Below are 26,996 nucleotides of genomic sequence, written 5' to 3' on the forward strand. Positions count from 1 at the left end.
GGGGTTAATAACCAAAATATATAAACAGCTGATACAACTCAACATCAAACAAACAAACAAAAAACCAAAAAAACCCAAATAAACCCAAACAACCCAATCAAAAAAAATGGGCAGAAGACCTGAATAGACATTTTTCCAAACAAGACATACAGATGGCTAACAGGCATGTGAAAAGATGATCAACATTGCTTATTATTAGAGAATGCAAATCAAAATCACAATGAGATATCACCTCACACCTGTCAGAGTGGCTAATCAAAAAGTCTACAAGTAACAAATGTTGGAGAGAATGAGGAGAAAAGGGGAAGGGAACCCTTGCACACTGTTGTTGGAAATGTAAATTGGTGCAGCCACTGTGGAAAACCTCCATACAGAGGTTCCTCAAAAAACTTAAAATAGAACTACCATATGATCCAGCAATCCCACTGCTGGAAATATATCTGAAGAAACTGAAAACACTAATTCAAAAAGATACATTCACCCCAATCTTCATAGCAGCTTTATTTACAATAGCCAAGATATGGAAGCAACCCAAGTGTCCAGCAAAAGATAAATGGATAAAGAAGATGTAGTGTGTATACACACACACACACACACACACACACACACACACACACACACACACACAGGAATATTGCTCAGCCATAAAAAAGAATGAAATTCTGCTATTTGCAACAATGTGGATGGGTCTAGACAGCATTATGCTTAGTGAAATAAATCAGAGAAAGACAAATACTGTATGTTATCACTTATATATGGAATAAAAAAAAAGAAACGAATGTATAATGAAACAGTAGCAGACTCACAGATATAGGTAACAAACTAGTGGTTACCAGTGGGGAGAGGGAAGGGAGAAGGGGCAAGATAGGGGAAGGGGATGAAGAGATGCAAACTACTATGTATAAAATAGATAAGAAACAAGGATATATTGTACAGCACAGGGAAATATAGCCGTTATTTTGTAATAACTTTAAAGGGAGTATAACTGATAAAAATATTGAATCACTGTGCTGTACACCTGAAACTAATATGATATTGTAAAACAACTGTATTTCGATAAAATAAAAAAAATGATATTGAATCTTCCCCTAACATGTACAGTTGCTTCAGTGGATTCTCTAATTTTCACAATAATTGTGTGTGGTAAGCACTATGATTTTTTCTCATTTGACAGGTGAGGGAATTACTTAGAGTAACTGGTACCCCCAAGGACAGTGGCAAAGCCAGAACTTGAACCCTTTCCCCCAAGTCCCCAGTTACTAGGACACATGACACCAAGACCTGTGCCATGACCTTGACTCTTATCTGCTAATTACAGGAGTGTGCGTGTTCGCTCTGTCTTGTATATGTATCTCTATACACATAATCATGTGTGGTGTGGTAATCTGGTCCAAGAAATATCTTGCTGGGTGACTTATCAACTGGTTTTAAAAGTTTCAAATGCTTTTTAAAATCTCTAACATTATCCCTGGACTATTATAAGATAATTATTTTGAGAGCCAACCTGAATTTTTTTCTAATAGTTTTTAATTTAGTGGAAAACTCCAAATACATGTAAACAGAATAATACAATGGACTTTGACATACCCATCACCCACCTTCAATAATTATGAACCTTCTGCCATTCTTTTTTCACCCATATCTCTATTCACTCCCTAACCTTACTTTATTCTTTTCATTATTTACAGTTCTTCCCCGCCCCCAGCTTTAATGAGATATGATTGACATATAACATTGTATAAGTTTAAGGTGTACAATGTGATTATTTGATACATGTACATATTGTGAACTGTTTACCACAATAAGGTTAGTTAACACATCCTCATCTCATGTAATTACCATTTTGTGGTTACAGCGAGAACGTTTTTGATCTACTCTCACAGCAGCTTTTAAGTACACAACACAGCATTGTTAACTATAGTCACCATGCTGTACACTATGCATCTTATAACTGAGTATTTGTACCCTTTGACCAACATCTCCACAGTTCCTCCCCCCCTCCAGCCCCTGGTAACCATCAAATCTACTCTCGGTTTCCACGACTTCATCCTTTTTAGATTCTCTGTGGGAGGATGGAGGCTGGGGTCTCCTACCCCACCATCTTGGTGTCCTCCAAATCTTATAGTTCTTTTTTAAGTTGACATTTACACACATTGAAACACACACACAAACACTAACTGTACAATTTTGACAAACGGATGCAGTCATGGAATTCACATCCCTGTCACCATAGAGAACATTTCAGTCCCCTCTCTTCCCAGTCAGTTCCTACTTTGCCACCATCCCACACTCCTGCCCAGAACACCACTCTTTTGACTTTTTCCATCTTATATTAGTTTTGTCTGTTCTAGAACTTCCTGTAAATGAAATTGCATGGTGTGAATTTCTTTGTGTCTGGCTCCTTTCACTCAGTGTTTCATCTGGGAGATTTATCCACATGCAGAAGTCAGTAGCTCCTTTCTCTCTACTGCTGCCTAGTGTCCTATGTCACACATTGTTCATTCATTCTCCCAGTGATAGACAGTTGGGGGTTGAAGCTGCTATGAATATTCTTCTACATTTTTTGGGGACATATATTTTAATTTCCCTTAGACAAATACACAGAGTAAGTTTAACTTTAAATGAAACTGTTAAAACTTTTCCAAAGCGGTTGTAACATTTTATGTTTCATCCAGAGCTACATGAGAGTTCATGTTGCTCCATTTCCTTGTCAACATTTGGTTTTGTCAATCTTATTAATTTTCACCATTCTAGGGTGTATAGTGATATCACATTGTGGTTTTAATTTGCATTTCCTTGACGACAAGGGATGCTGAGTACTGGTTTGTGTGGTTATTGATCATTCATGCTGCTTCATTTGTGAAATGTCTGTTCAATTACTATTTTGCCCATATTTTAATTTAGTTGGGCTGTTTGTCTTTCTATTATTGAATTGTAGGAGTCATTGTATATTTTGAATATGTCCCTTGTCAGACAAATGTTTTGTAAGTATTTGCGGTTTGCTTATTCATTTTAATGGTGTCTTTGATGAGCATGGGTTTTTAATTTAGGTAAGTCTAATTCACCATTTTTTGGTCATGGCTATTGCTTTTTGGGTTCTGTCTAATAAATCTTTGCCTGTAGGTTGTAACAATACTATCTTATATTTTCTTCTAAAAGCTTTATAGATCTGTGATATATAAAGATATATAGATCTATGATTCATTTTTTTTTGGTATGATGTACAAAAGTATGGGGGTCCAAAATTACTTTTTTCCATGTGGATGTCAGTTGTTCCAGTAAAATTTGCTGAATTCAATTTTCCTTTTGAATTGTTTGGTGTGTTTGTGAAAAGTTTATTGACCATGTAAGTGTCAGTCTATTTCTGTATTCTATTCCCTCAATCTGTTTGTCTACTCTTGTGCCAGTACTACACTGTCAGGGTTCCTGAAACTTCACAGTAAATCTAGAACTCAGATAGTGAAGCCCTCAGCTTGGTTTTGCTTTTTCAACATTGTTTTGACTTTTCTAGGCCCTTTGCATTTCCATATAATTTTAGAATCAGCTTGTCAACTTCTATAAAAAAGACTAGGAGAACATGAATCGGATTGCATTGAATCTATAAATGAATTTGCAGAGAATATATGTCTTAATGATATTGATTCTTCTCATCCATGACCATGATGTATTTTACTGATTATTTGGGTCTTTTAAAAATTCCTCACAGCAGAATTTTGTAGTTTTAAGATGTCTTTTGTTAAACTTACTCCTAAATATTAAATATTTTTGAGGTTATTGTAAATGGAATTATATTTTTAAGTTTCAGTTGCTAATTGTTCCTGCTAAAATGTAGAAATAGTTAATTGATTGAAAAACTTTATGGAGTTGTAAATGACATATATCATACTGCTTATATTGAAATTTGAAAACCTTTGACACATGTATACTGCTGTGAAGCCGGCACCCATCATAATGAAGATAACAAGCACACCCATCACTTCCAAGGGTTTCATTGTGCACATTTGTAACTCTTTCTTCCTCCTTGCTGCTCCTGGACTTACACATCCCTACCCCGTCTCAGGCAACCACTGATCTGCTTTCTGTCACTATACCTTAGTATGCATTTCCTAAAATTTTATATATATGGACTAATAGGTGCCTATACTTGTTTTGTCTGTTCTCTCACAGCACACTTATTTTGAGATTTATCCATATTGTTATGTATAACAATGGTTTGTTCCTTTAAATTGCTGAGTAGTTCCCCACAGTACAGGTATCCCAGTGTTTCCTTATCTACTCACCTGTTGATAGACATCTGTGTTGTTTACAATGTTTGGCTTTTACAAATATCACTGTTATAAACCTTTTTTCAGAGATCTTTCTGTGGACATACATTTGCATTTCCTTTGGGTCAACATCTATGAGTGGATTGACTGAGCCATATGGTAGGTGTATGCTTACCTTTTGAAGAAATGACAAACTCTTTTTCCATGCCGTACCATTTGACATTTCCACCAGCTGTGAGAGTCCAGTTGTTTCCAGAACTTTGCCAACATTTGAATGCTCGGTCGTTTAACCATTCTAGGAGGTGGGTAACAGTATATCACCGTAGTTTCAATTTATGTTTCCCTAATGCCAAATGAAGTTGAAAATCTTTTAATGTGTTTAATTACCCTCTCTATATTTTCTTTGGTGAAATGTCTGTTAAAATCTTTTGTCCATTTTTTACTGTATTGTTTGTTTTCTTATGATTGAGTTTTGAGAGTCCTTTATTTATTCTCAATATAGGTCCATCATTAGATATGTGACTTGAAAATGTTTTCTCCCAGCATGTGGCTTGGGTTATCACCATCTTAACAATGTCGCTCACAGAACAAAATTTTTTAATATTTGAAGTCTGATTTATCAATTTTTTTTTTTTCTTCCAGGGATCTTGCTTTTGGTCTTGCATATAAGAAATCTTTACCTAACCCAAGGCCACAAAGATTTTCTTCTATTTTTTTTCCCCAAAGGTTTTATAGTTTTGGGATTTTTTTTAGGTCTATGATCCATTTTGAGTTAATTTTTGTATATAGTGAAAGAGATAGATAAAAGTTTATCTTTTGCATCTGGGTAGCCAATTGTTTCAGCACCATTTTTTGGAAAGACTGTATTCTTCTTTTTCAAAGTTTCTTTGGCTATATTAAGGCCTTTACATTTCCATGTGAATTCTAAAATTGGCTTGTCAATTTCCACAGAAAAGCATTCTGGGGTTTGGATTGGGATTTGCTTTGAATCTAAAGATCCATTTAAGAAGAATGGACATATTAACAATATTGAGGTTTCTAAGCTAGAAACATGATATATTTATCTGCTTATTTAGGTTAATTTTCTTTGTGAACAATTAGTAGTTCTTATTGTGCATGTCTTGTGTATCTTTTGTTAAAATTTTCACTAAGTATTTCATTTGTTCTTATGCTATTATAAATACTATTGTTTTATACTTCTAATTTGCAATGGTTTGTCACTAATATATAGAGAAAAACTGATTTTCATATATTGATCTTATATACTGAAAGTTTGTTAAATAAAATTATTAGTTCTACTATCTTTTTAAAATTGGTATATTTAATGAGGTCTTCTACATAAACAATTATATCATGTATGATTAATATAGCTTTACTCTTTCCTTTGTAATCTGCATGCCTTTAATTCCTTTTTTCTTGTCTGATTTCACTGGTTAGAAAATCCTACAAAACACTGAATAGAATTGATAAGAATGAACATTCTTGTGTCATTTCTTTTTTTTTTATTAATTAATTAATTTATTTTTGGCTGTGTTGGGTCTTCTTTGCTGTGCGAGGACTTTCTCTAGTTGCAGAGAGTGGGGGCCAGTCTTCATCGCGGTGCGTGGGCCTCTCACTATCGTGGCCTCTCTTGTTGCGGAGCACAGGCTCCAGATGCGCAGGCTCAGTAGTTGTGGCTCACGGGCCTAGTTGCTCCGCGGCATATGGGATCTTCCCAGACCAGGGCTCGAACCCGTGTGCCCTGCATTGGCAGGCAGATTCTCAAACACTGCGCCACCGGGGAAGCCCTGTGTCATTTCTGATCTTAGCAGGAAAACATTCAGTCTTTCATCAGTAAGTATGATGTAAGGTATATGTTTTTCATAGATGTCTTTTTTCAACTGAGAAAGTTTTCTTCTATTCCTTGTTGCCGAAAGTTTTAATCGGCGATATAAGGTGGATTTTGTCAAATGTTTTTCTGCATCCTTGAGATGATTATAATTTTTATTTTAGTCTGTTATTATAGTTAATTACATTTTAATATTGATTTCTAAATGTTAAACCAACCTTCCCTTTCTGGGATAAACTCCATTAGGTCATAATACAGTATTCATTTATGTAATATTATATTCAACTTGCTAAAATTTTAAGAACTTCTCATACTTATTAATGAGGGATATTGACTCATAATTTACTTTGTGATGTCTTTGTCTCATTTTCTTTTTAGGGAGTTTTATTAATATGAATTCAATTTCTTTGATTGAAACAGGCTCTTCAGAATTTCTATTTCATTTAGTGTCAGTTTCAGTATTGGCAAAAAAATTGTTTATACCATTTTCTTATTATTCCTTTAATGTCTGCAGAATTTTTATCATGTTGCTTCTTTTTATTACTGATAAGGCTAAGCAGTTTTCTCTTTTTTCTTTCCTTGATCAATATTGTGATGGATTTATCAATATTATTAATCTTTTCAAAGAATCATCTATTGTTAGTTCTCTTCGTTGTTTTTTTCTGTTTTCCATCTTATTGATTTTTGCTCTTTAGATTTTTTTTCTTTTAACTTATTTAATTTCAGGTTACTCAACTTTTGGTAGCTTTTTAACATAGAAACTTGATTTAAATCCCATTTAAGTTTTTTCTAATATCAGCATTTAAAGCTAGAAATGGTCTTCTTATTTCTGCCTTGGCTATAAACCACAAATTTGATATGTTGCATTTTCATTATCATTTAGTTTGAAATATTATCTAATTTTCTCTTTGATTTCTTCCTTTCTCCTTCCTGTCTTCCTTTTGTAAAACCTGTTACAGAGGTTTTGTAAAAGTATACTGTTCAATTTCCAAATATTTGAGGCTTTGAAAAGATGTATTACTGTTATACTTTTTGAATGTAACTCCACTGTGTTTAAACAATATACTATATGTGGTTTCTGTCTTTTCATGTGTCAAGACATATGTGTCAAGACTTGTTTCTACCCCAGTATGTGGTCTCTCTTGATAAGCATTCTATATGCAGTTGAAAAAATTACTGTTCATAAATGTCATTCTATAGTCTATGCTTGTGACATCTATTATTCACTGATATTTTGTTTAGTTGTTCTGTGGATCACTGATAGGAGGTTGTTGATATCTTCAACTGCGATTGTTGACTTGCCTATTTTTCTCTTTTTTTCTGTCAGTTTTTGTTTAATGTATTTTAAAGTGCTGTCATTGGGAGCACATACAAATTTATAATTGTTATGTCTTCCTGATATGCTGACACTTTTGTCATTATAAAATGTTCTCCTGGGCTTCCCTGGTGGTGCAGTGGTTAAGAATCTGCCTGCCAATGGAGGGGACACGGGTTCGAGCCCTGGTCCGGGAAGACCCCACATGCCGTGGAGCAACTAAACCCATGCGCCACAGCTACTGAGCCTGCGCTCTAGAGCTCGCAAGCCACAACTACTGAGGCCATATGCCACAACTACTGAAGCCTGTGTGCCTAGAGCCCGTGCTCCGCAACAAGAGAAGCCACCACAATGAGAAGCCCACACATGCTGCAACCAGAGAAAGCCTGCATGCAGCAACAAAGACCCAACGCAGCCAAAAAAAAAAAAAAAAAGTTCTCCTTAGTCTCTGGTAATATTACTTTTCTTAAAGTCTATTTGCTGATGTTACTAAATAACATATAGTAAAAGATATTTTGTCTGATATAGTCGGTTCATCTTTTTTATGTTTACTATCGTATGGTTTATGTTTTCTTATTTTTTCTTTTAGCTACTTGTATCTTTATATTTATAGCACATCTATTCTAGACATAATATAGTTGAGTCTTGGTGCTTTTTCATTCCCAGTCTTTTTTTTTTTTTAAATTAATTAATTAATTAATTTACGGCTGTGTTGGGTCTTCATTGCTGCGCATGGGCTTTTCTCTAGTTGTGGCGAGTGGGGGCTCCTGTTGGTGGTGGTGTGCGGGCTTCTCATTGCAGTGGCTTCTCTTCTTGTGGACCATAGGCTCTAGGCATGCGGGCTTCAGCAGTTGTGGCACACGGACTCAGTAGTTGTGGCTCATGGGCTGTAGAGTGCAGGCTCGGTAGTTGTGGCACATGGTCTCAGTTGCTCCGTGGCATGTGGGATCTTCCCGGACCAGGGAACGAACCTGTGTTCCCTGCATTGGCAGGCGGATTCCTAACCACTGCACAACCAGGGAAGTCCCCATCCCCAGTCTTACAATATCTGCTTTTTAGTTGGAGTTTTCAGTCCATTTACATTTATTGTAACTATTATGTGGTTGGATTTAAGTCTGCCATTATGCTATGTTTTTTCCTGTTTGTTCCATTTGTTTTGAGGAACAGGTGGGTGCAAATGTTTACTGGATTATAAGATTGGTGGTGGGAAGATGACACAGTTGGTTTTGGCCCCTGTATTCTCCATGAAGCATGGGAGGGAGACAGTGGAAGAAAAAATGTCAGAAGCTTGAAGAGAGAAAAGAAGGTATGAAATTTATTGTGATGAGTGAGAAAGTGAGCATTCTAGAGGACAAAGTAGGTTGTGGGATATATTTATTGTCCATTCATTTATTCTTTTGTCATGCGTTAATTCAATAAATATTTTCATGTCTCCTTTGTGGGGAAAAATGGGCATGACCATATTCCTGTGAGACTTTTGGTGTCAGTACGTATTGGTGAAATAATCTCAGTAATATATGGAATCAGATTGTAAGCTAAAAAACAAGTTCAGTGAGATAATAGAAATGATTGATTCTCCAGGAGGGTATAGCAGAAGGACTTGACCTTGAGTAGGTGTAAGGAATAGTTTGTTAGAGCCAGTGGCCCTTGAGCTGAGATCTAAAGTCAGTGTAGGTTAAACCAGGCAGTGGCTGGGGGGGCGTGATCAGGCGAAGAAGCAGTGCTGGCTGGTCCTCTGTCGGGGGAGAGAGGATGAGTGTTGAAGGAGCTGACTGTGCTGGCACGGCTAGAGTGTAGAGAGCAGGATGGGGCATGGAGGTGCGGGGAGAGAGGGGCGGCAGCTCAGGGCCACACGTGCCAAGGCTCTACAAGTTGTGATTAAGGTGTCGTCTAACAGGAATGACTTTGAAATGATACTAGTCAGCTCGTTGTGTGATGTGTTTCTCCTTAAATCATCAAAACTTTCTTCGATATAAGTTAAATAGAACTGATGAGATTGGGCTAAAATGAATTATCAGAGCAATATACAAAATGAGTCATTGCCAAATTTTCTTACACTCCATTTTATTCCTATTTGAGGGGGAAAAAGTTAATTAGAGAACATCAGGCATTGCTTCCAGGTTTCAAAGTGGCTTCCATCCAGCCACGGGAAGGCTCACAGCAGGAAACCAGATGTTCAAATAAAGACCTAAGTGGACAAATATGGACCATGTGCATTACACAAATACATGATGGAAATCTTTCATGGTGTTTAGGCTTCAAAGTATTTGTACGAGTCCCTCCATTCTTCCAGAAGCACTGAAGAAAGGAGTTTAAATGCATTTGTTAGGCCTGTTTGTGCCTTCCTACCTAATGTTAGCCAATGCATGTGGAAAATTAGAATAATGGGATTATTGACTCAAGACATTTGCTGAGTGCCTTCCAGGTGTACCCATTGTACTTGGTACCACGGACTTGGCAGTGAGGGATGTGGCGATGAAGCCAACAAAGAATCTTCCCTCTGTGCAGGAAGGTCAGACTTCATCACAGGCAATAGTGATGCTGGTTAGAAATTGTGGGAGCCAGAAGGGAGGTTCAGGTAGACCGTGGGCAACAGAGAGAGAAAAGTGCTTCTTAGGGTCTGGAGATTTCTATTTCCTCTCTTTTCTTTCCATAATTAAAATTTCTTTTTGAAATGTGTTTGTGTTTTTCTTATGAACAGGAAAATTCGATTAATTCTAAAAGGCAAGCACACAACAGAAGATTTACCCTCTTCACAAATTTTCTAGTATACAATATCATGTTATCTCCATATAACATTAAATACCTACAGCTTTTTGTATGTCAATCATACCTCAGTAAAGCAGTGAAAAAAACGGCAAGCACAACTTGTTATCTCTGGCTTTTATATTTTTTTGGTTCAACAAATATGTTTTGAACTTCTATTATGTTCAGTGTCCTGTCCTACAGGATGGCGCTCATTCCTGTTAACGGGAAGGAACAGGTCATGGAGATTTGGGGGAAAGAAAATTGTGCCCATGGCAGTTGTTTCCGTTGTTTTGAATCATCTCAGAGAAAAACCTGAGTGCAGTGCCCTTGAACACACGATCCACTTCTTTACTCAGAGGCTGCCTCAGAAACACTGCTATCTCCCAGAGCCCGTTCTGTTTGGATTTCTCTGTTAAGAGTTAAAACTTGGAGAAGCAGTCCATGCCTGGGAAACTCTGCAGACGAATTCTTAAGTTGGAAATGCATATTACTGAATTCTTTAATACAAAAACATAGTGCTTTAAGTTGTTCTTTGGACATGATGTCCACTTTTTTGGCTCAACAAACAAACCCGAAATTGTTTTTAGCTTTCTGCTCTGGCATTCACAAAGTTTTGCCTAAAACCCTTGGAGATTTGCTGAAAAAAGATTTATTTATGTGCGTTCTGAGGAGCGTGCCAAAATTCTGCTGCTTCGTGTTTTTCAAGATTCTTCTAAATTAAAAAGAGAGTGCGCGCGTGAGGGTAAAACACTGGGTTAGTTAGTGTGCTAAGTAAACGGGTTTCTTCCAGGAGGAGGGGAGAGGTGGCGTGACAAGGTGTGTGCTCAGCAGTGAGATCTGCTTTGCACGCGGAGGAGTTCATTTGACTCCGTGCAAAGTCACTGTCTTTATTTAATGAAAAACCATACAAACATAACAATCCGTCAGTTTGGGTGCTGCCTTTAATTGATTTTTGCACTAAATCCTATCAGTTGATTAAAAATAGCCCAAACCACCTAACTCACCCACAAGTGAAACACTGAAATGACACACACACACACACACACACAAAAGAAATGTCTTATTCATGAAGGAACTTCCAGATATTTTGCAGGTCAGCTGAATAGTCAGGATCAAAAGAGTGAATGTTTGCTCAGAAACATTAAAAAACACACTAAAAGCCTTAAGTGCTGGTTTCTTTTTTTTTCAGAAGAAACATGCTCATTAAAATAAAATTTATACAGACATACAACACACTATATACATCTTTATGCACTGTTTACAGATTGAAATACTATTTATACTATGATACAGATTAGCATTAAATACCTATACTGCATTTGGGTCTAGAAAAAAGTTATATAAATAGTTTTCTAAAGTGCGGACAAAAAGAAAAAAATAATAACTTTTGTTTAGTTTCACTGTAATCCCAGTGACAGATCCTTGGACTGTTTTGCGTCCACATTTGCTTCCAGCAAAGTTGAAATCCCTCGTACCCTCCCCAGAGCCCTGAGCTGATGCCCCGCCACCATGACTGATAGTTCCTTTGGTAACAGAATTTCCCTCGTGTTTATCTGATATAACCACTCGCCTCATCACAGCACTTTATTTATTTATTTACATGTGCTTATGAATATATATCACAGCTGAATGAAATGGGTGGAAGGAAAAGAAGTTTTCAGCGTGTGGAGAAACGAACAACTGCTTATTTTCCCTCTTTGTTTTGATCTTTGCCCTGTGGCAGGCGAGTAGGAGCCCGTGGGCTAAGCATCAGTGGCAGGACCAGAGGCAGTGCCAGAAGCATAGGATGTTTTCCTTGAGTTACTGTATCAAAGGAGGTAGTGTATTTAAAAGCTTCTTACAAAGTGTGATGCAAACAAAAATGTAGTAAGCCAGAACAGGCTGGGTCAGTGGTACAATGACTCTAAATATTTAAAGTGGCCAAAGAGTTGGGAACAGGTGAAAATTACTCCCTGAAAAACCTTCTCTGCGGCTATTACATATCCCTGACCCCGTAATAAGAGCATTAATAAGCATCCTTCCCATCCAAGGCTCTGGGTGAAATCTTTTCTACTTTCTCAGTAAAAGCACATACTTAATCCCTCTTTTTTGTTTCTTCAACTCTCTCTGCTAGATCCTTCCCATCAATACTCAAACACACTCTATTTCCTCCCATTTAAAAGACTCCCTCTCCCATCCACACATCCACGTATTAAAACAAAACAAAATAACTCTCCTTGAACCCTGCATCCTTTTCCTGCCCTCTTTGCAGCCAGTCTTGGGACCTCTCACACATTCCAATCTTCTTTTCCCTTTTCTTTAAACCATTTTTAAAAATGGAAGTATATTTGATTTGCAATGTTGTGTTAGTTTCAGGAGAACAGCAAAGTCATTTAGTTATCTATCTATCGTCCACCTATCTATCTATCTATCTATCTATCTATCTATCTATCTATCTATCTATCTAATCTATCATCTATCTATTCTTTTCAGATTCTTTTCCATTATAGGTTATCATAAGATTTAGAATAGAGTTCCCTGTGCTGTACAGTAGGTCCTTGTGGTTTATCTATTTTATATATAGTAGTGTGTATATGTTAATCCCAAACTCCTAATATAACTCTCCCCCTCCCCCCCCGCCTCCCCCCCATCCCTTTTGGTAACCATAAGTTTGTTTCCTATGTCTGTGAGTCAGTTTTGTAAATAAGTTCATTTATATCATTTTTTTAGATGCCACATATAAGTGATATCATATGATATTTGTCTTTCTCTATCTGACTTGCTTCATTTAGTATGATCATCTCTAGGTCCATCCATGTTGCTGCAAATGGCATTATTTTGTTCTTTTTTTATGGCCGAGTAGTATTCCATGGCTGGTACGTGTACGTACGTACCACGTCTTCTTTATTTATCTACTTGTCTGTCGAAGGACACGTAGGTTGCTTCCACGTCTTCACACATTCCAATCTGATTCCCACCTCCACCCCTTCCCGGCTGTCCCTCCCGGGGAGTCCTGAGTCTCTCTTGCTGACTCAAGTGGACAGCCAGTGGACATCCTCGGCTCCACTCTTCTCCAACACTCTGCCTCCGAGCCTCTTTCCTGGACCTTCCCTACCTCTCTCAGTCTCTTTACTAGATCACTGAAAGTGCTCAGGCCTGTTTCCTCTTTTCTCTCTACAAATGCTCCCAAGTGACCTCATCCAAGCCCAGGGCTTCAATTGTCTACAAGCCTTGGCCCCCAGTTCACAGTGTCCAAAACTCAGACTAGCATGTCAGCATCCCATCCGCCTTGCCTGGCGATGCCTCACAGATGGCTTGAAGATGTCAGAACAGAGCTCATGACCTTCCCCAGCCAACCTGGTTTCTCCTGATTCCCTCATCTCAGCTCAGGTTCACCCTCTTCCTGGGAATCACACTTGCCACGTCCTGCTGCCTCCCCAGGCAGTGAGAGGCTGAAAGGCTGGACGCCTCCACCCCCAGCATGTTTTCAGGCGTTTGGATTTTGCCTGCCCCGTTGCCGTCACGCTCACCTGGGCCACCAGCACCTGTCACCTCCTGACTGCCGCCCACGTGAGCTGTCCTTGTGACAGCTTGGCCACACTCCTCTCTTCTCAAAATGCCTCTTATGTCCTGACATGGTTCCCATCTGTACTGGTAACTGTACTGGCAGCTCCTTTCATCTTGAATGCCTTTCTCACTTGCCCTTAGTTCCAGGTTAATTCCTACCCACTCTTTCTATCTCTGACCCTCCTCCCCACAAAAAAGGAGGTGACACTTCCCATCACACAACTTCCGGTGCTTTTCCTTGTAGTGCCGATCACATGTATCACTTAATAATTTATTTAAATCAAATTTACCTTTTAGACTCACTTTTTTCCTTTAGGAAAAAAGGAACCCTGTCCATCTCCAAGATTACAGAGAATTCTGCTGGAATATAGTAAATACTTGTTGAATGAGTGGACAAACCCATTCGTTAAGCAAATAATGTTTTAATTGAAAGTGGGCCATGAGAAAGCATAGGAAACAATTTGAAATGAAGCCTCAGCAAAGTTAAGAACAAAAATTCAAGTCTGGTGTATAAAGAGCAGCCTAACAAAAGTCACGTTATAAAATTGCAAATCTGTGCAAGTGCCAAATGCAGGGGAGAATCAGAGCTGGTGGACAGCAGCATCTTGTGTTATTAGGATTCTCTTTCATTGGTAAGGCAACTTGACTTAGAGTCATTAGAAAGGGCATTTGTTGGCTTGAATGAGTAGGTCCCACTCGTCATGTGGATGCCCAGGCGGGTGGGTGCAGGTCCCCATTAGAACCATCAGACTGTCCATGAGAAGTGGGGCAGGGGTGGGCTGCTGACCTGACAGAAGGAAAAATATCTACTATGAGTTTCTCGGTTAGGCAATCTAATAGATATTGAACTCTTGGTGGCATGCCCTATAAATGGTAGCCTTTTAATTTATTATCCACACCAGACATTTTGAGAGTGAGAGAGGCTCTATTTGTAATAATACTGGAATATTGGGTAAAAAGCAAGAGTGCCTTTCGCAAATCAGGGCATAGGGTCACCCTAGCTGGGAGGAAGACAGAGAGGGGGATTTCTGTCCAGGGAGGAGCAACAGGGCAGGATTGTGACCCGAAAGGAACAAGCAGTCATGACTACAATGAGAAGAGGGAAGAGGTCCATGGAAAGGGACCCAGGCTCCTTTTCCCAAGCCAACCATTGTGGGCGACCGCGGTATTAATTTAAAGGGTCGTTGTAAGGAAATGGAAGGCAGTTCCCTATGGACCCAGTTATATCTTTAGAGATTGTTCTTGTCCAAAAATAACGATTTCCTTCTTTGTGAATTACATACCACCAAGAGGTTCTGCCTTCTTGACTTCCTCATAAAAATTTCCCAATCGCCTTACAATAATTCTCAAATACCACATCCCGGTCACCCCAAACAAGAGATAGAATGGTACAAGGGGAAAGAGCCCTGGAGCAGGGGATGGTATCCTTGCTGCCACTAACTAATTGTGTATCTTTGGTTTAGCTTTGCCTCCTTTATAAAATGGGCTTAATGCAAAAAATTGGTATGGTCCCTCCTCCGAGCTCTGACATGATTGGGTTCTGATGCTAAGTGTGATACCCCATCTTTGCAAGCCAAGAAACCATAGGCTACTTGGGGAAATATGGCAAAGACACGATGTAACCACACAAACGGCAAATATGACAGAGGGCCGTGCTTTGTGTGTGGACAACGAACTCGGAAGAGGCTCAGGGAGTCCAGTGTCTGGGGCCTCTGGGGAGGGCTGTGGACACTGCCTGCGGATTTTTCTGTGCAGGTGGCGTCAGTGACAGCCCCTCCTCTGCTGAGTCTTCTGGAGCTCTGCTCTGCGCATTTCCACCCAGGTGTCAGGCTGTCACTTCAGATTCAGCACATCGCACCCGACCCCTCATCTCCTTCCAGGCAAGCCAGCCCCCGGGTCCCATCAGCGGCGCCGTCGTTGATTTCCAAGTCACCTGCGTTGGAATCTTGGGTCACTTCCCCTGCTGGCCTCCTCCACCCCCGTCAGCCTGGCCTCGTGGTGCTGCGTTCTGCGTGCACACCTTGCACACCTGTCTCTCCTTCCTGTCCCGTGACTGCCGCGGCCGAGTTCAGGTCTCAATCACCTGTTGCTGAAATTCTTAGAAGGTTGTCACAGTTGGTTTCCTCTCCCCAAACTTCCTTCTCATTCAGTTCATCTCACACATCATTGTCAGATTCACAGTGCTAAAATATTGCTTAAAAATGTTAAATTTCCCTTTTAAAAAAAAATTCCTGATTAACTACAAGATCAAATAAAAACTTGAGCCTGCAGTTCATGGCTTTTCACAATGTGGCCCAATCTATGGGCACCTACATACTTTATGACCCCTTTTGCTCCACTTGGACGAGGCTGTGCTCTTACCTGCAGAGGCCTGGCACCTTCTTGCCCGGAGGTTTCCCCCTGCAGCTCCCGTTACCTGCAGCGCGGGCACCTTCCCCGCTTTCTTTCTCTGAACAACAGTCATCAGAGTTTGAGGCAGCCAGCAAGGGCTTCTCCGCTCATCCAGGCCATAGGGATTTCTCCTTCGGAGGAATGCTTCCAGGCTTTCCCTTCATCACTTAGTCCTATTCATTGTTGTGTTTTGTTAGTTTCCATTTTAAGAGCATTTTGTTTTCCCTATTAGATTGTAAATATTTTGCAGATAGGCGTTATGTCTTAATTCTTTAACCACAATGCCTATTGTAATTCTAAGGAAAGCATTTCTCTGACTCCTTCGAGGCCAGCAGTTGGATAACAACAACAAAAAATGCATTGTCATTTCCATGGACATAGAGATTTATAAAATAGAGGGCTGTATAAAATGGTTATAGGTCATAGGTTATTAGCACTTAAATGTATGGATAACATGGGGCTATTGAAGGATTTGTAAAACATTCTCATGGAAAGTTCTGGAAAACAGATTTGTTTTATAAAATTCTTGACTTTCAATATGTATGTTCATTTATCTCCAGGCATATAAAGCTTTCCATGTTCCAGAAAGAACATATCACTTGGATGGGATAACATGTGCAAGTGTTTTGAAATCTTAAAGCACTATAAACAGATGAAAGATTACTTTTATTAATGATAAAATTTCCTTAAGTCATAACCTAAGAGAGAAGGATAGAGTGCACAGTTTTATAATGTCATTCAAACAGCAAGAGCTCATCTCTTCTGGCTGGAGAAGTGGAGAATACTGTGATCTCTCTTTTCTTCCTAATTCTCCTCCCTTCTGGCAAAGGTGAATCTTGCCAAAAATCATGATTTGTGTGAGAGCAGTGAATTTGTTATCATGGCCCCATTGCATGTCTATGGGAGACTGGAATGCATTTCCACGGCTGTTGGCAGCCCTCTCTTTAATTGCTATGTTTCGGGAAGTTAGTTGTATATTGCATGAAACTGACAAAATAAATTGTTGGGGCCCACTCTATTTCTTATTCATTGTTGAAAAAGTTGAAGTTAGTTGTTCGCTTAATACTCCAAGCTGATGAGGCATTTCATTATCTTACCACTAATACACTCTAGAAAAGGGAATCATTAGAGAACAGAAGTCATGGAAATGTAAACATGTGAATAATTTACACTTTCAACTGGTGTTAAATAAAAGGTTTTAATCTAGATAGAGATCTGAGAATAAATATTCATTTCTAATTTCCAATGAGTAAACTTTATCTCGTTTTAAAAGTCTTTCCATTTGATTTTTTTCCCCTGGAAGATAATGGCAAATTTGACATGGACACATTTGGGAATAAAATTTCCCTCTGGTCAACGCAACCATGAAGAGTTATTATGAAAATCAAAATTTGAAATAATTGCAAACATTGTAATGAGTTGCCATCTTAGGATACTTGCCTCCTCTTACCCTCAGAGGGTTACCTTCCTGGTGTCATTTTCCTGGGGGATGGGAAAAGGAAGCAGAGGAGAGAAATTGCCTCTCAACGTGGACAGTTTGTTGGATGCTTGCCAGCCTGGGTAGAGGCCTGGCCCACAGACAGAAGTCAGCTTCTATCTCACCAGCCAGTGTCTGCATAGGCCTTGACATAGAGGAAGAGAGTGTGGCTTAAGAAATGTTTGGGAGATGCCAAGCCACCACTGAATCAGGGGACCTGCTGGTACTACTCAGGTTGGGACGGGTCCAGGACCATCCCCAGTGGAATCCTTTGCTGTCACACCCAGCTCCCCAACCTGCCTTTCTTGTTTATCCTTCTGGAAGCATTGTAGAACTAGGCCTAGCTGCTCTGTTTTTTCTTTTTCTTTTTAAAATGGATATCTTGAGACATAAATTACATGCTATAAAACTGACTCATTTTAAGCACCCAATTCAATTATTCATTAGTGGTGCAGCCATCACCATCATCTAAGTTTAGAACATTTCCGTCTCCCCAGAAAGAAACCTTGTGCCTATTTGCAGCCCCTCCCCCATTTCTGTTTACTCTACCCCCATTGGCTCGCATACTGCCTAGGTTGTTGTTTGCACTCAGTATGTAATTGTCAGGTGAAGGCATTTGACTATGTGGACTCGTGTTATGGGTTTCAGAGCCTTATGGAATGTCTGAGTGGAAATGAGCTATTTTTTTTAATTAGGCAGTGTACCTCAAAATATATAGTTACTGGTAACTTTTTTTTATTGGAGTATAATTGCTTTACAATGCTGTGTTAGTTTCTGCTACACAACGAAGTGAACCAGCTCTGTGTATACCTATATCCCCTCCCTCTTGGACCTCCCTCCCACCCCTTCCCCCATCCCACCCATCTAGGTCACCACAGAGCATCGAGCTGAGCTCCCTGTGTTATACAGTAGGTTCCCACTAGCTAGCTATCTTACACATGGTAGTGTATATATATATGAGTCCTAATCTCCCATTCATCCTACCCTCCCCTTCCCCCCCCACCGTGTCCACATGTCCGTTCTCTATGTCTGTCTCTATTCCTGCCCTGGAAATAGGTTCATCTGTACCATTTTTCTAGATTCCACATATATGCGTTAACCTACGATATTTGAAATGAGGTAGGAAAGCTCATCTAGTCTAAACTTTTCATTTTATAGTCGAGGAAGCTAGCTAACTGCCCACTGCATGGTTAACAAGGGTCAGTGAGGGTCTGGGATTCAAGGTTAGGTGACTGTGGTCTTAGCCTAAGAGGAGGCACACTTGCCAGCAGAGACCTTTCGAGCTGCTCTGGAGTCAAGATGATCTGTGAGAGCCAAACCCCGCCGGTGGTTTACTGAATTGTCCGTACGGCCTAGTTCACTCCGTATGGCCTAATGTCCCCACGGAGGCAGAGGGGGCTGTGGCCGGTTGAGGTGTCCCTGCCTGACTGGTCTCGCAGCTGACTTTATACACAAAGTTGGGACCCACTGTTGCTTTGTTTTTGTCTCCTCCCCGGCCCTCTCTCTTTTCTCTTGAAAACCCCTCGTTTCTTCCTTCCACCCCAGAATCAGCTTTCTCTTTGCGTGGGAACTGGAGCTTCTCAGGCCTCCCGCACTTCCCCAATGACAAGCCTGCGGGGTCAGAAGCATCCGGGCTCCCTGGACTGTTCTCGGAAAATAGAAGAAAGAGAGGTACGTGCATCTTCTCTGGGTCTTTTCTATTTAAGCAGATGGGGGTTGCTCAGATGGTCCAAAGTGTGTTTTCATGATTTGATTCACAGAATTTTTATAATCAAAACTATGCAGAGTGAGTTTCCCAAAGAATTTCTTTTTCTAATATGCAAACTTCTGTTCAAATTCCAATACCAGATTATAAACAGATACAATTTCTCAGAACATCTCCAAAGGGGCCATTTACAAGATCTTGCTCAAAGAACAATGCATTATTACAAAGAATTATGTTATTTTCAAAGATATTTCAGACCAGTGGATCAAATCCTCGCATATCTCTCCTGATTAAATTCTACTGATTAAATCAGTTGTGATTTATCTGATGATTATGACCGTAAACCATAAAATGAAAAAGATCTTTTGATTTGAAAATTGGTCATTAAAATAATATTCTCTAAATTCCCCATTGATATTTCATTTCAACAAAGAAACATGTTTGATCTTTATATTTGTGCTAAAAATCTAGTTTATCTTTTATCTAGGAAATATAAAAGGAAATATAAATGTATGTTGTTCCTAAATAAGTATATAAAAATCAATAGCAATCTTACATATGATCTGTAAGCAGTTAGCACATTAGTGGAAAACATAATTAGTGTTCCTATTCACAAAAGCACCCTAGAATAAAATACTAACCTAGGAAAAAATATTAAGAAGATGAATATAGAAACAAACGAAGAAAACTACAAAATTTTGCCAAGAAATATAAAAATAAGGTTTGAATGAATAGAAGGACATACTAGGTTCTGGATGTAAAGACTCAATACGGTTATTATGATATGTAAGTGTTCGGTATTTTCTTAGGTAAACTATGAAATATTAAAAGCTTTTTTAGAGCATAATTCATTCTATCAACATTAAAAAAATCTATTAGACTGTGGCATTGGAGTCATAGCCTCAGTGTGGTTTTGAATCTCCCCAGGATGCTTTCTGCAACCCAAGTAAACAAAATAGGGTAGTGAAGGACGTAAAATTGCAGACTACAAAAACTAGGTGACAAAGAAACTCCAGCTGAACCCCAGAATATGGAAGGGGGTGGCCAAACCACCCTCCGCCAAGGCAGCGAGGGATCAGTTGTGTGCTGACAGATGGGCTGAGGGCGTGCCTTGTCGTCAATCAAACATCTCACACTGAATGTGCAAATGTAGCCACAATTGGCCAGGCTGGGAGACATTCTCGGATCATGTTGCTGGGAGAGCAGAAGTGGTTGTACAGGTGGGCTCTGGGCCGCAAAGGTGCTTCAACAGCCTGGCCCTTGGGCCTCTCGAGTGAGCAGGAGATGCGTTGAGAGGAACAGAGACTCGCTCTGAGGGAGAACACGGGATCAGAAACCAAGCTGAGCAGGGCAGGCACAGTGGGGTCCGGCGGGCAGAGAGGCGCAGGCAGTGAGCAGGGAGGCCCAGAGGGAGCCTCCCGGTGAATGTTCCAACAACCAAACCCAAAGCGAACAGGTGGCAAGCCTGTCCTGAGGGTAAGACCTGCCGTAGGAGACCCAGAACCAGACTGAGACATTCCAGTACCAGACTCGACCTGGAGACAGAGCAGTGGCCACACAGAGTCCACGTTTTCAGCCATTCACGGTTTCCTGAGATAGAGTTCGACTTTAGTCTCCATACTGAAAAGGGTGCTGCATACGTGAGCAAACTGACCCAGAATGGAAGAGCCCTAGATGTGTCCTAGGAAAGCTATTGGGCTTTGAAAACTAAGGAAAACGTTCTTTGAGAATCCAGACAACATGTCAAGATAACTTGTAAGAGAAAGAAAATGAGAGTGGTGTCAGTCTTCTCAACAGAAACACTTCACGCAAGAAAGCAACGTTTTAAAGATTGTCAAGAAAAGAAAGTGTGATGGAAGGATTTCACAAGCCACTCAGCTTTCCTTCAAGTACAAAGGCCACAGAGAAACTTCAGCGGACATTCAAGAACTCAAGGACAGCGTTCCTGTGAGTCCTTCCTGGGGAGTCTATGCGAGAGAGGGTGTCAGGCAACCACAAAGTAATTAGGAAAGACTCGGCATAAAGTGTTTCAGAAGGTGTTGAAGATACTTCACTGCAGGACTAAGGCTGAAAGATGCAAATAAGGATGACAAGTTAGTCCTGTGCTGTGTGCTCTGACGATGCTGAAACGATGCAAGGAAAAACACGAGGAGAAAGAGGAGAGTAGACAGACTCGCTGTTTGATTACCCGGTAGGTATTAGCTAAGAGTAAAATATCAGCTGCAACTGATAAATCAAGTAGTAACATCTTACGTATATTAAGAGTATGAAGATTAACACTGCTGCTAGCTTCTAACAATTTGGTGGTTGGGGGAAGAGGAACAGAAAAGGGCCAGAATTACCAGTTACCAGTTAAAGTCTGTTGCCATAATTGAGAATGATTCTTAATCAGGATTCTGGGAGAAATTCAGCCATATGGAAAATGATTTGATTTTCTCCCTTCTCCCATGATGGAACTAGCTATGCATCATTTTAGATGCTTAAGAGATGTCTTTTTTTAAAATCTAAAATAGATGCCTTAGAGTCTAATTCTCTTGCAAAATCGGATATTCAGCTTTGTTTATATCTGGCTATATTGAGATTGGCTGATTAATCTAAAGAGGATATGGGGGCTATCATGCAAAGTTATTAGTAACAAGAGAAACACTAGAAGAAAAATATAAGCCTTCATAAATACCAAGTCTGGTAAATAATACCGGAATAGTAGAGAACAGGACCCTATAGTGAAAGACTTTGAATATGCATCTGTGTGAATCATGATATACATAATATACATATACATACATACGTACATATAAACGTGTATATATTACATGAGACTACATGAAAGAACCAAACTCAACATATTGTTATATCGATAAACGTAACTCACTCATTTAAAGAATTATGTCAGATTGGCTCACAAAGCAGACTACAACTCAAAGCTGTATTCAGGAGATATGCCTAATACAAAGTAATTGAGAAAAATAAATAAAAGGCTGGTAAGGATGCAAATACTAATTGAAAGAAAGCAGGTGTTGCAATTTGATAATAGACAAGGTAGAATTCAGCCCCATAAAACTTAAACGAAAAAAAAAAGGATATATTATAATGCTAAAAGCCACACTTCACAATGAAGATATAAATATTATTAGTATCTCTGCATTAGATTACACAGATGCAACCCTCATATAACAGAAACTACAGGAAAGGAAAGAAGAAACGAAAAGAGGTTCACTGGCGTAGGAGCTATAGACAGGCATATACAGTAGGGCAATTTACCCTTTCAGTCCTAGACAGATCAAGATGGCAAAAAAATCAGTGTGGATAATACTCATCTACCTTATTCATTACGTAGAAGACCAAACAACACAGCAAATAAGGTAGACTTTGTGGATATACTTCAAATTTTGTACCCCTATAATAGAGAGCATACTTTCTTTCCAAGTACACATTCACAAAAAAAATGACCATATATTAGGCCATAAAGAAAACCTCAGTAAATTCCAAAAAATATAAATAATACACACCACCCTCACTGACTAAATGCAATAAAACTAGGAATTAATAAGAAAATAAAAAACAAAAGTCACTTTCACCTGGAAAAACAAAACCATCTATTAACAACTCTTGGGTCAAAGGGGAAATAAACAAACTTGCAGAATTTCTAAAACTGTTCTAAGGAAAACAGTGTATCAGGATCTTTGGGATACAGCTAAACAAAACTCACAGGAAAATCATACCATTATTTAGCTCTATCACCAAAAATGGAAACAAACGAGTTATATTAGAACTCAAAAGGCTGGAAAAGAACAAACACTTCCAAGAGGAATCTTGGAAGATCTCTTCCAAGAGGATCTTTTTACTCCTCTGATCTTGGGGTGTTACGGGGGTTCTCCTGGGAAACTTACTTTCATGAAGGCCCTCTTTTTTGTCTGTTTGGAATTGTTGGCACTCTAACTTATTGGAATTTGCCATTGATCAATTTCCATGTGCTCTGTATTCTCCAGAATTTCTTCTCTGTTTTGATCTATTGAGGGGTACAGTTCTAGTACAATAATGGATTAAAAAATATTCTTTTAGTGATTCAAACTGGGTTTGGATAGGGATGAGAGAATAATATGTCTTTAGTCAGCCATAGTAATCGGAATCCTGTTTTCTAACTTTTAAATTAAGAGCATCTATTCTGCTAGTAAATCAGAAATACAGAACAAGTTCTAAGACATATTTTCCCCCTTATACTTTGTGCCATTACGTTATTTTATCTTTTTAAAGGAAAACAATTGAGTTTTTGCCTTTTAATCTATTTCTTTGTGTATTTTTATTTTTCCCTAAAATTTGCCTGTAAATTAGTCAATTTAATTTTTTATTGTTGCCTGTCTCCCTTCCATCATTAATTTTCATTAACTCTTGAGTGGCTTTATCTTCCTTCTTTATGCTTGAAGACAAAGGTTATGAACACCAATGAACAGAGTATCCAGTTTTGAGAAGTCAGATTGCGTGTTTGGCTTCCTTTATAATGTGTGTGTGCACATGTGTGTTTGGAAGCTTTTGCGATGGAAGAGTTTTTCTTGGTGCCTAAACCACAAAAACTGACGATTGAATAGATTTTTATCATCCTTGCAGAGTAATGTTTTATGTATGTGTAAGATAAATTGACTAACTCTCACAGAAAAGTGAAACTTTTCTATTTTATTTTTGTGAGCCAAGTTAGCACAATATTCTAACTTTTTTTTTTGGTAAGGATTTTATCAAACCTCAGCCTAGCAAAAAGTGACTGGAAGTGTATCTGTATCTAGGAATCTTGGTAAAGCAACACCATCCCTAGATAATGATGATGTCAAAGTATTGAAAGTGTATTTAGATCGGTGCTTCTGTGTCTGGGCTGCCCAGATGAAGGCTAGTGTAAATTTATGTCACCAACCACAGCAGGCCCACAGAGCTGCAGGACAGTCACAGTGTGGGTCTCTCCTGATGCTCCCAAACCACAATTTGAAATGTTCTCCACTTTTCTCAAATTGTCTTTTTCTTATTGACTAATAAAATCTCTCTATATTAAAAACTTGATCATGTTATTTGCAATCTTTTCCCAGATTTATTTCCCTTCTATTTTAGAAGGGTTTTTTTTTTTAACACTATTTTAGTTATTTTATTTATTTATGGCTGTGTTGGGTCTTCGTTTCTGTGCGAGGGCTTTCTCTAGTTGCGGCAAGCGGGGGCCACTCTTCATCACGGTGTGTGGGCCTCTCACTGTCACGGCCTCTCTTGTTGCGGAGCACAGGCTCCAGACGCGCAGGCTCAGTAATTCCCTTCTATTTTAAAAAGGTGTTTTAAATTATCACAGCAATCCATATTTTCTTTGTGCTTTTCCTCCATTGTTTTTGTGTTTTCTCATTCATTCATTTATTTGGAAAGACAGACATGATTCTCCCTTCATGGAATTTACAGCCTAAATATATATATATATATATATATATATATATATATATATAGTCTTATTTTAAAAATTTTGCATTTTTTTAGTATTTTCTTAGTGAGTTAATTTAAACCCATCTGGAATTTATTTTGTTATATCATATGAGGTGTGCCTATAACTTATGTCAATTTTTTTTACACATGTGGGCATTTTTTCTGACCCTATTTATTAAATGTCTCCTCCCCATGGTTTTTAATTTTCCCTCTTAAATGAAAAAGTCATTAGTTAAATGAGTCTTTCTGACAGGGAAAATTTCCCAGCATTGTTCTTCTTCTCCCCCAGTAATTTCTTACCTCTCCTTTGTTATTTATTTTTGATATAAATTTTAGAATGATTCTGTCAGGTGCCATAACAATATCCACTGGGATTATGACTGCATTTGTATTCCTCTTTTAAATTAATTGGGAAAAATATCCATCTTTACTGTATTCAGTCTTCCCATCAATGACCATGATCTATTTCTATAAAATGTTTTAATGTCTCTCAGGAAATACTTGTGGTTTTCCTGTTGCAAATTCTGTACAATTCTTGTTGGGATTTGCCCTTGAATTTTATATGTTTGTTTGCTATTATGAAATTAATTTTATTCCGTTCTGTTTTCTAATACCTTAGGAATTAATTCTTCTATATTTAACTTGTTTCTGGCTACTTTACTTAAAACTTGAATTAATTCTAAGGGTTTCTCTGTATGTGGTATATTTCTTGCAAATAATTTTGTCATTTCATTTATAATAGTTCATTTTTTAATATTTCACATGTCACTGCATTGGGAAAATCTATCAGAACAATGTTAAAAAACCATAGTGATAATAGACATCTTTGCTCTATTTCCAGTTTTAACAGGAATAACATCAATATTTTTGCATAGCTTCAGTTTTATCATCTAAAATGACGATGATAATGTCTATCTTTGTTCACATGGTTAAGAAGCAGAAATAAGGAAATGACTGTCAAACAATATATAAATATAAGGTGGTAATGTGATTTATTTCTAAGATAGACTAGATTAATAGTCTTAACAGTGTGAGACTCAGAAGGCATTCGTTTCTCTAGAAACCACCCATTTCCTGTTTTCACAGATAAACTAAAGACTAACACCGACTTCCCAGATGGAGTTCTTTCCTTCCCTGTTAACTGTTTACAAGTGGTGGAGTCCTTCTTAGGTGGGCACAGAAAACAAGCATAAGAGCTTATTAAAACATCCACTGGTCTTGTCCAAATTCAAGTTCACCTTAGATTCCAAGCCCAATCATCTCTGGGATGTCTGTTCTACTTGGTGGATATCAACAAAAGGAGTGACTTAGGATCTTATCCCGCGTTCAGTTTCTGCAGAGCGGTTTCTGTCTTTGAAATTGACAGTTGGGAAATTGGGGTTGCACAGGAGTGAATCCGCTGTCTCCACCCTAATTCATGCGGGGGAGATCCTGGAAGGAGATGCTGTGTGGCTGTAACTGACCTTCCCTGTTTATTTCATCTGTACAGGCACCACGCCCAGGGCGGAGGCTACCAAGTGAACCATCACAGTGGAGGTGGGTAGGCAGTGTGTCCTCCTGGGACCCACTCACACCTAGAATCCATCCATGGGCAACTGAACTGTTCGCCGGAATTGCCTGCAACGTCCCCTGTGATTAGGCTTCTAAGCCGCTAGTTAGATTGCTGTGCTCTTCCTAATGTGGTTTTTCAGCAACTCAACATATTTGTTCTTAAGCAATTTAGACACCAGTCGGTGTTTGTAAAGACAATATTCCCAGGAAAAGTCTCTGGAGAGGCATGTAGTGTGCGACCATTTCATGATAAAGTGGGGATGGTGGCCATCAAGAGCTCATGCATTTGCTTCCCTGCCACCGTTGCAATCTCGTCAGATGCCACTTTCCACATTGGTAAGTGGGTTGCTCTCTGCTTAAAAACGAGGACCTGGCTCCCCTACTTCTTAGTGGAGCCAGTAAAGCTGGTGACAGTAAAAAGAAACAATGCGTAATGTTCACCATACTGCTGTGTGGGAGTCTGCTTAAGACTTGGGCCCTAAATGGTTTTTAATCCCAGGATGCACTGACTGTGATAATGCGAGAGAGGTCAACCGGCTGTCTGTCATAAAATCATTGCAAATATGAGCAGAATAAAAAATGGTTAAAGGGATCTTGTTACAGATTCTGTTTATTCCATAAGGACTTGAGGAAAGCAAAGAGGCAATGATTCTGTTTGGGGCTTGTTCTTGAAAGATTACCTTTTAGGTAGGTAAGTCAAAAGTTTAAAGAAGTAAACAGAG

At 39.0% G+C, this 26,996-nt stretch overlaps 1 long non-coding RNA gene across 1 annotated transcript in view; it reads left to right on the forward strand.

Moving 5' to 3' along the window:
* The window catches only part of LOC309642164, a 58,209-nt gene extending 33,487 nt beyond the window's left edge, over positions 1–24,722 (forward strand). The window contains exons 2-3 of the long non-coding RNA XR_014253016.1: positions 19,122–24,373; positions 24,580–24,722. This is a non-coding gene — a long non-coding RNA (uncharacterized lncRNA). The remainder of the gene's footprint in view (positions 1–19,121; positions 24,374–24,579) is intronic.
* Positions 24,723–26,996: the final 2,274 nt, after the last annotated feature.

This window comes from Balaenoptera physalus (genome assembly GCF_965194825.1).
Source record: "Balaenoptera physalus genome assembly, chromosome: 14".
NCBI lineage: Eukaryota > Metazoa > Chordata > Mammalia > Artiodactyla > Balaenopteridae > Balaenoptera > Balaenoptera physalus.